Raw genomic sequence first — 9,995 nt, 5'->3', positions numbered from 1 at the left:
TTTAAACTTAAAAAAATAGTAATTTTTCACTTAAAAACTTTGAAATTTGCAAATCTTTTTGTTGAGATTGACCGGGACTGTTCGTGACAATACTTGCATTCCTGCAAGACTTCTGATTTAATTGGAGTGTATCACAAAAGGCTGTGTGCAGGGCTACACCAAGAAAACGAATTTGGGAAACCCCTCCATTATTAAACTCGGTGAATTTTAATTGCATGTTTCAGGTGGGAGTAATTGCAAAACAATTTTAAGTTTAAAATAGCTTTTGATAAAAGCCTGTGGGGTGTCCTACTTTGTTAGCTGGTTTAAAGTTTTTTATTATCAAGGTTGCTTCCAAGAGATGTTGGGTGAGACTTGCTTTCCCTAAATAGGGAGAGTTGGCATGTTTGCCTAGCAACAGCGGCTGAAGCCTTCTGTTGTGGAAGGTTCCCTTGGAGTGAGAAGGGAGGAGGAGGAAAAGCAGGAGTAACAAATTAATCTGTTTTTTCCTAGCAGGGGACAGGGCAGAGGCCTGGTGGCCTGAGGAGAGAAAGCAGGAGGGAAGAAAGCACATGCTAATCCAATCTCCCGGTGGTAACCCGGGAAGGTTGGCAGGAGGAGCAGGGCTGCAGTTTAATGCATTGAGAAATTAGATACAGCAGGTTTAAAGCTCAGTTGTTCAGGAGAATGACACATCCACAGGCCTTCTGGCCGCCTCTTAGGAGTGTGGTGGAGGCATCAAAAGGTCATCTGGGAAGGGGCTCATTGGAAGGTGGGATGTTTGCATCTCAAGGATAAATAAACAGGCATTTGTTAACACTAGGTAGAACTTTCCTCTCTCTAAAGGTTAAAACCCGCACCTTTGAAAGACTTTGTGTACTTGGCCTTGGTGCTGGAGCACTGGAAGAAGTAGACAAAAACAAATCACTTTCCTTTTGGCAATGACTTGGGGTAAAAAGGTTAGAATGCTAGGTAGCAAAATTAAAGGCGTTGATATGGGGGGAGGGGCAGAACCCGCTCCACGCAGAGGCCTCGGTGAGGAAACCGTTTATGCTCAGACCCTCAATACACCCAGTACCGGGAAAGATCGGACTTCAAGGAATTCTATTGCCAGCTTTAATTCTTGCCAAGAAGTTAGAACTCCGAGTGTTTTTTTTAAAACTCTTACACTCAATCATACCAGCCTAATAAATCAAGAGTCATCCCGCATTTATACTCAACATAACCAACTCCACCCCCCCGCCCCGCTGGGGGCTCATCCTTTTTAGTCTGCGTCAGGGGAGCAAGCGAGTTGGGGGCAGGGGCTTTCAGTACTGGGCCTTGGTATTGGGGAGCGGGGCAGCCCAGCTAACTCACCGGCTGCACAGGGGGAGCAGGGTTTGGGGGGGCAGGTACTAGGCAGCGGGGCTGTGCCTCTGGAGGGGGTGTGCATGTGTGCGCGTGGGGGGCTGTCAGGGTGAAGAGCGCCCCAGAACCAGGTTGCAGAACTGGGGCGAGCTTTAAAAGCCTCAACACGCGCGGCCCAATTTTCCACTTAGCTCTGGACCCTCAGGTCAAGGAGGTCGGGGTGGGGAGGCTCCCTGGCCACGGGTGTGTTGGAGGGTGACCAGGTGAGGGTTGCCAAGATCCCAGGTGACTCAGTGCTTTTTTTTTCTCTCCTCCCTCCCTTCTTTTCCACTCTCGGCTTCCTCCCCTTCCCTCCCCCTTTCCCCTTCTCTCTCCACTTCCCTTCCCCCTCCCTTCTCTCTCCCCCTCCCCTCCTTTCCCCTCTCTCTTTTCCTTCCCTTCCTCCCTCCTTCCTCTCTCCTCTTCTACCCTTCCCGTTCCCCTCCTCCCCTTCCCTCTTTCCTCCCCTCCCCATCCCTCCTTTCTCCTCTTTTCTCCTTCTCTTTCCCCTTCCCCTCCTCCCTTCCATTTATCTATCCTCCTCTCAACTCCCCTCCTATGGGCTCCTTTTACCTCTCCTCTCTATCCCTCCTTTTTCCTTGCTCTCCCTCTCCTCCTTCTCTCCTCCCCCCTCCCTTCCTCCTCCAAATTACTCCTCTCCCCTCTTTCCATTCTTCTCCATCCTTCCTCCCTTCCCTTCCTCTCCATCCTATCTTCTTCCTCTTTCCTGCTTCTCTCTTCCCTCTTCTCTCCCATCCCTCTCCCCATTACTCCTCTCTCCTCTTTCCCCTTTCCTCTTCCCCTTCCTCTCCTCTCTTCCGTCTCCCCTTCCTCCCTATCTCCGTCTCATCTCCCCCTCCTTTCCATCCCTCCTCCTTCCCTTCCTCTCCATCCCTCCTTCTTCTCTCTCCCCCTCCCTTCCCCATTCCTCCCTTCTCCTCTTTCCCCCTCCTTTCTTCCTCTTCCTCTCCTCCCTTCCCTCCCCTTCTCATTTCCTCCTCTCCATCCCTCCTCCTTCCCCTTTCTCTTCCTCTCCATCCCTCTTTCTTCCTCTCTCCCCCCTTGATTTCTCCACCCCTCCCCATTCCTCCTCTTCTCCCCTCATGTCTTCCTCTCCTTCCTTCCCTCTCCCCTTCCTCTCTCCTCCCTCCCTTTCTCATCCCTTCCTTCTCTCTTTCCCCTCCTCTCCCTTCTTCTCCTTCCTCTTTCCCCTCCTCTCCCTCCTCCTTCCCTCCCCCTCTCATCTCCTCCTCTCCTCCCCCTCCTCTCCATCCCTCCCCTTTTGGGTCTCTCCCTCTCCTCTCCATCTCTCCTCCCTCCTCCTCCTCGGCTTTCCTCCCCCGCCCCTCCCTCCTCGCTACCCCTCCCCCTCCCTCCTCTCTCCCCTCCCCTTCCCTCCTCCCCCTCCCTCCCCTTCGGAAGGGGAGGAGCCGCGGCGGGGTCTCGGCCCAGAGCCGCCGCGGCGGGCAGGGGCAGCTGCGGCTTCTGCAGCCTGAGGGAGAGGAGGAGGAGGAGGACGGAGAGGAGGAGGAGGAGGAAGAGGAAGGCGCCCAGGACCCCGAGCGGCGGGGAGGCGGAGGCAGCGGCGCAGGAAGAGGCTGGTTAACAAGATGGCCCCTGCTGCCGGAGCGGCCTCGGCAGCAGCAGGTGGGAGCTGGGAGGCGGCGCTGGCGGCGGCGGGGACCGTGGCCCGGCGGCCCGGGTCCGAGGCGGCGGCGGCAGCAGCAGCGGGGGCGGCGGCGGCGGGGACCGTGACGGCGGCGGCGGCGGTCGCGGGGGCCCGGAGCTGAGAGGCGCTGCCGCTCGGACCGGCGCGGTGAGTGAGGAGGAGGCTGCTGCGGGCGAGGGGAACAATGGGGACGCCGCGGCCGGCGAGCGCGGGGAGGTTCCGCTCTCGGCCTGGGCCTCCGCTGCTAGGCCTCAGGCCTCCGCCGACCTCGAGTGGCTCCGCCGCCTTGGGGGGGGAGGGTTGGGGAGGCCGGGGCCGGGCTCCGCCCTGCAGGCGGGGCGGGCGTTTGCGGGCCCGCCGGGGATGGGCTCCCAGGACCCCGCGGTGGTGGTGGTGGTGGTGTGAAGCCGGCGACCCGACGGCTCCTTGATCGAGAGATTGAGTGATTGATTGATTGGGGCTGGGGGTCTCTCGGACCTGCTGGAAATGCCCCGCCCCTCCATAACCCAGCAGCCGCGGTGAAGGGCCGCCGCCTCGGTCGGCTTGCGTTTGCCCCCCCTCCCCCTGGGGGGGGGGGGCTGTCTCCTGGAAGATACCCCCTCACCCTCCCGCCCTCTATGGATCCCCGCTTGAGCTTGGGGCTGGGGCCCAGACCCCAGAGGGGTCGGGGCGGGGGTTGGAGGGGCTGGTGTTTTCTTTAGCCCAATCCTCGCGTGGTGGTGAATGGGAAGGATGAGGCCGGGCCTTCGGCATTCCTGCCTGGGCTCCCTCCCTCCGTGTGGGCTCTAGGGAGTGGGGCCCCCCGGAGCATCTCTGCTCTATTTACGTCCTAAAATGACAGAGGTGGGAGCAGCATGGTCACGTGTGCAAAACAAAAAGGACCGAACCCCGTTGAATACGATTTTTCTAATTTTGGACTGATATTCACATGTGGCAAAAGAAATGTCATTAAATCTGGGAAAAGAAAAAACCCCAGCTCTCCAGTGAGTCCGTTTCTCCGAGACACATGTGGTCAGATCCAGGAATACAACTCCTGCCCTCCTGGCTCCTAATATCGTGTTATGATTTTGCTTTTCAGTATTTGGCCTAGAATCATTCAATGCCAGCTTTTCTCTCACGGAGTTGGTTTGAAATTTGGATGTTCGGTTTGGGTGGATTATTTTTTTTTCTGAAGTATTAATTTTTTTTTTTTGGAGTAAGAATTTTGCCAACCGAAATGGCAGTATGACAGCTTTTGCTCTGTCCTGTAGTGCCATCTTTCTAAAAATTCCATTTTATATCTGCCATTTCCACCATATCTAATTTTTTTTAGGGGCTCAGCCATTTTAATCCATTTATGAGGATAAAAAAAAAGATCCCTGTGATATATTATGCTCAGGGTTTCCGATTGTAGGCACTGATGTTAAGGAAGCTTGAATATATCAAAGGAAAACATTGCTCTAACATTCCTCTGCCCCAGAGAGATGCTTATTTCTGTCCTAAAAGCAAGATTTGTAGTCTTAACACCTTTCACATATTGGATTCTAACATTATGATTTGGCTTGGACTCAGGCCTCTTGTCATTTAAGGTTGATGTCTAAAGAGTGTTTCGTTTTTTAAAACTTAAACCAGCATTTTATTTCCCAATATATGTATCCATAATCACCAATTACAAGAAGTGACAGTGAAGAATTATTTCAGTTTAGGGAATAGCAATTGTATATTGGCTTTGAAACTGAGCTTCCTTACTATGGTCTTGGGGGATTTAAAAGTATAGCTCCTTGCCTTTTTTTTTTTTTGGCCTGGCCTAAATATTTCATTCTGACATCTAAATGTAAGGGGGTTATTTTTTGCTCTTTCATTGAACAATTGTATTTAGTTCCTGCTGTTGTAAATATGGTTTTGCAAAGCAAATCTATTCCTCTTTTTTTCAAGTGAGTACTTTCTATTTTCATTTCTAAATATTGTTGTTCAGGCCAGCTGAGAGAGGTGTGAGGGAAATGATAAATTCCCCTCACTCAAATCCTTCACATAATGTATATCATCTCAGTTGATGTCCTAGTACTGCATATTGCTATCCACATCTTACTGTCATTTATTTATATTTTTTCTTTTTGGTCAAACTGATGCAAATTCTGTCCACCAATGAAAATTACTCTGTAATCTTCTGTAACTTCAAGTCTTAGTGTCTTGGGACAATGAGAACTTATGGCTTACTCTCCTGATCACAAGTCTGTGTCAGGTAGAACTTAAATTCAGATATCCTTGCATCCAAAGACGGTTCTTTATCCACTACCCACTCTGGCTCTCTGTAGTCAAGTTTGGAAATATACAAGGTTAGGGTCCTTTGGAAATAAAATCTAATTGTGAAGTTTAGAAATATACAAGGTTAGGGTTTTTTGGAAATAGAATCAAATTTTGTTGGACTGGGGATAATTTACCTGATAAGTAACAACTTTAGCCAGTTGTGGTAGGAGTTTTGTATTTGCACTTAAATAAGCAATGTAATTATGACTTAAAGTTTGGTACTACTGACATATTGAGTGTATATATAATACAAAATTGTGATTTTGCTTAGGTAAATCAGTTTAGCTCTATTAATTGCCATAGTGATATATCCATCTCAGTGCTATCTATCCTCCAATATTCTACAAGTCTGTATTATTTGGGGGATGATGACTAAATGTATTTGCCTGTATTTTGGTTCATATTTTACCCTTTCAAAGCATTATATCTTGAAGTATTTAGAACATGGCTGGAAGGGACCTCAGGGCCTTGTAGTCCAACATCCTCATTTTAAAGAGGAAGAAACTAAGGTGCAGGAAGGTTACATGATTTTCCCAAGGCTGTCCATGAAGCTTACTGACCTGTAAAGCAGATGTTCTGATTGATAGTCAAGCATCATAAAGGGATTCTTCTTACTACATTTTGTTATAATTTTTTTCCTTTTTTTCTTCTGCAGTGTTGTGGTCCGTGTTTGGTTCTCTTTCTAATTTGAGGTTAATTTTGTGGACGCAAAATCAAGAAAATAACAAAATTGAGAGATCTGACCTCAATAAGCAACTGTGATATCAATGCATGTTCTTATTATTTCACTTACAATTTTCCCAACTGGTATTTTCTAATCGCTTAATAAATTTTCTCCAAGCTTGAATCAAATTTTCTTTTTTCAAGCTAATATTTCAAGTAACAGACACTTAATAGATGAAAAGATAGGAATAGGTTATCTGTACACAAGTTTATCCTTAGGGACATGTTTATTATTGGAAATGAATTTTGTATGATTTGCTGTATTAAGTCGAGTTTGCTAGTACTTAACTTGGCTGTTCCAAGTGCCTATTTTATTGCTTTACAAGTACACTATGAAGTACTTTTGATAGATTTGATAGTTACTTTATTAATGATATGTGTGTATATGTGTATACACATATATTGTGTACATACACACACATAAACATTTTTAAGCTATTCAGGAAGTGGGAATTTTGTAGTGAAATTCATATTGTACGTATTTGTATGATTTACTATAAAGTTGTCATAGTCTTCATTTGTTATACAATCACTTGTATGCCACAGGAGTATTTCACCATACTGCAGGATTTTAAAAATATGATATAAAAATGAAAACTTTTCATAATATCCAAAGTTGGTCTTATGGGCCTGCTAAAATGTAGGAATGTATAGCCCCCAAAATATGCTTTTTCTGTAAGTTAATGGATTGTTCCGGAGTGCTTCTCTCATTCTTTGAGATCCATGAGGTTTAGCCGCTGTTTAACATTTATGCTCGTTTCTGTGTCCCTTGCAAGTAAATGAGGGGGTCTGACCAAATGATACTTTGACAAATGATAAGCCTCAGGACAGGGTGCCATTTAACTAACCTGGTACTTTGGTTTGGTTTGCAGAGGGCTTTGCTTACAATAAATAATTCTGTCAGGTAGGTACTACAAGTATTGTTATCCCTGTTTTATAGACGAAGAAACTAAGGGATTAAGTGATTTGCCCAGGAGCCATGGTTAAGTAACTGAGGTAGGATTTGAATTCACTTGTGCAGACTTTAGCTCTAAGACTACTTCATATCATACTGCTTCTCAGTGAATTGCACTTGACTCTCTGAATCAACTTGTGGGAAGCCACTGCTTCAGTTTAGAACCCTTTATAATCTTTTTTCTTACCTCTGCAACTGCAGGAATTGACTTACCGGCAAGAATTTTCTTTCTTGTAGGATTTCTAAGGATAATCACTTGTTAAAATAAACTTGATTTAAAGTATGTTTAATTTCCCACCTCCAATTCCAACATTTAGCTTTGGATATTATAGTGTATTTATTTAAACCCTGGACTTAAGGTTTGAGTGTTCTAGGTGCCCCCTTACTCGTCAGTTTAGGTTTGACAGCAGTGTCTTTTTCATCCATTTTTTTTTAAAGGTCTGGTCAGACCCAAGTAATGGATTGGATCCTATTTTCATTGTTTGAATTAAGAAGGTCACATTTTTGTCATGTTGAAATAATTGTTTTGTGCTCTTATTAATTTTCAAAGGATTACTTATTAAAATATTATAAAATGACTAAACGTAGTAACATTCTTTTGATGTTTGTTAGCATCTTAGCAATATATCAGTCTCATCAGTTCTGCCTGAGAGAGTATCATCAGTATAAATACAATAATAATTTGAACTTCTGTGGTTTCTTTCATCTAAATACAGACAGCATTTCACTCTGGTGGTGGAATGAATGTCTTTGAGAGGAGGACTTGTGAAGGAGCCATTTTAAAATCTGTAGGTGTCTTCATTATGAAATTAAAGTAGAGACTGAAAGACTATAATTAAGACTGAAGAAAAAAATGCTGCTTTATGGGATATAATTATATCAAACATCTCAAAGACCACTTCAGAATTCTCTAGGCCCCTCTCTGCCGATGTGTTTAGTAGATAGACACTACTGTAGTTTTAATTCTTTTTGGATACATTTGTATTTTTGTTTTCACTTATGTTGTGGAAACAAGTTGTAACCTCTGGGTAAAATTTTAAAATTTTATTTTAGCTGTCGTTGGAGAATCTCTTCAAACTTGATAACTTGAACAAATCTATTGTTTCCTTTGCCATTTTCGTGTTCTTATAAAGATTTCCTTACCTACTGAGTGTTACAAAATAAACTGGTACTACACTTAATGAATAAGCAGTGAGTGAATCTTGATTTGAAATTTATTCACTATCCATGGGATCTAGGAGGACAAGTTGTTTAATTTCAAGGCCTCATGTCTCAGCTGTTAATGTCTCAACTGTAAGGGACTTGGACGTGATGTCTAAGGTCCCTTCCAGCTCTTACCATCAATAATAGCTAGCATTTATATAGAAATTTGAAATTCTCAAAGCATTTAACAAGTATTTTCTCATTTAATCCTCACAACAACCTGTGTGGTAGATGCTATTATTATCCTCATTTTACATTTGAGGTACAGAGTGTTTAAATGACTCATCCAAAGTCACACAGTTTGAGTGTCTGAGGCAGTATTTGAACTCAGGCTTTCCTGACCACAGGCCCAGCACTCTACCTAGCTGCCTCACATACCTTGTATATAATGCAATGAAAACCAGAGTGGACTTTGGTTTAAAGACAGTTTTCCTATTATTAAAGATATTTTTATAAGGTGCCTTGGCTCTCACAGAAAATGTGTCATAGATAGTTATTAATAATAGCTGGTATTTAAATAATATTTTAAGGTTTTCAAAGAACTTCACGTATTATCTCATTTGATTCTTTTTTGTTTGTTTTTGAGGCAGTCACAATTGTGTAACTTCCCCAGGTTAGTGTTTGGGGCTGGGTTTGAACTTAGGCTCTCCTGATTCCAGGAACAGTGCACTATCCACTGTACCACCTAGCTCCCCCATTTCATTTAAGTCCTATAACAACCTTGTGAGAGAAGTTAAGTAACTTTCCTTCTGGGAAGTAGTGAGTAAGGATGTCTGATGCTGGATTTGAACTCAGTCTTACCAACTCCCAAGTCCAGTGTACTATCCACTGTACCACTAAAGACTAATTTGAAGAATACTAATACTAATTTGAAGAATAACCAGATTAAAAAAAACCCAGTGTATTTATACCATAAGGCTTTTTGGTTAGTAGAGACCTGTTTAAAGGTTGATTATTTTAACTGAAATTTAAAAATTTTTTTACTTCAACCATTTTTTATTCAGAGTTCCAAACCAGACCCTCCCCCATCCATTGAGAAGGTAAGCAATATGGTACCCATTATGCTTGTGAAGTTATGCAAATTATATAAAAGGGGGCGAGGAAGATAAAGTGAAAAAAATATGCTTCATTGTAGAGTTAGTTCTGTCTCTGGGGGTAGATAGCATTTTTCATCATGAGAGGACTGATGTTCATCAAGTTGAACCGTCTTGTTGCTATATTCCAACTCACAGAAAGAAAAAAATGGGAAAATTCCATTAAATATTTATCAGGTACCTCCTGAGATGGGGTGGACACTGAGAATACAAAGTCGAGAGATGATATCACTCCTTGCCTCAAGGACAATCTGGTAGAGAATCAGAGATAGATAGCTGTCTACGTAGTTATAATCTGCACAGCACTTTAAGGTTTGCCAAGTACTTCACACATACCTTCATTACAACTTTTGGAGGTAGGCAGGTACTCTTATTATCCGTATTTTACAGATGAGGGACCTGAGGCAGCTAGAATATAAAGTGACTCACTCAGAAGTGCTTGAGGGTGGATCTGAAGTCCGGTGCTGTCTTCACTGGGTCACTTAGCTATCATTTCAATACAAGTTTAGATCAGCTAGAGTGGCCTGAGAGATTGAAGGAAGGATCCAGTCTTTTCTGCTTGTGGATTAGGAAAGGCTTTGCAGATGAGGTGGCCCCTTTACTACCTGGGCCTTTAAGGAGCGGTGGGATGCCAGTAATCCAGGCATAGTATAGCCTATTTCAAATGTGGGGGACTGCTTCTGTCACTGGAGGGGAGGAG

General features: G+C 44.4%; 1 protein-coding gene across 4 annotated transcripts in view; it reads left to right on the top strand.

Moving 5' to 3' along the window:
• Window positions 1-3,101: 3,101 nt before the first annotated feature.
• The window catches only part of RC3H1 (ring finger and CCCH-type domains 1), a 73,357-nt gene continuing 66,463 nt past the window's right edge, over window positions 3,102-9,995 (top strand). For all 4 annotated transcript variants that reach the window (XM_036754081.1, XM_036754080.1, XM_036754079.1 and 1 more), the window contains exon 1: window positions 3,102-3,181. The gene's annotated coding sequence lies outside the window, so the exon portion shown is untranslated. The remainder of the gene's footprint in view (window positions 3,182-9,995) is intronic.

This window comes from Trichosurus vulpecula, chromosome 4 (genome assembly GCF_011100635.1).
Source record: "Trichosurus vulpecula isolate mTriVul1 chromosome 4, mTriVul1.pri, whole genome shotgun sequence".
In the NCBI taxonomy this organism is placed as follows: domain Eukaryota; kingdom Metazoa; phylum Chordata; class Mammalia; order Diprotodontia; family Phalangeridae; genus Trichosurus; species Trichosurus vulpecula.
Note: the sequence above shows the minus strand (reverse complement) of the source record. Positions and strands in the feature narration are given on the sequence as shown.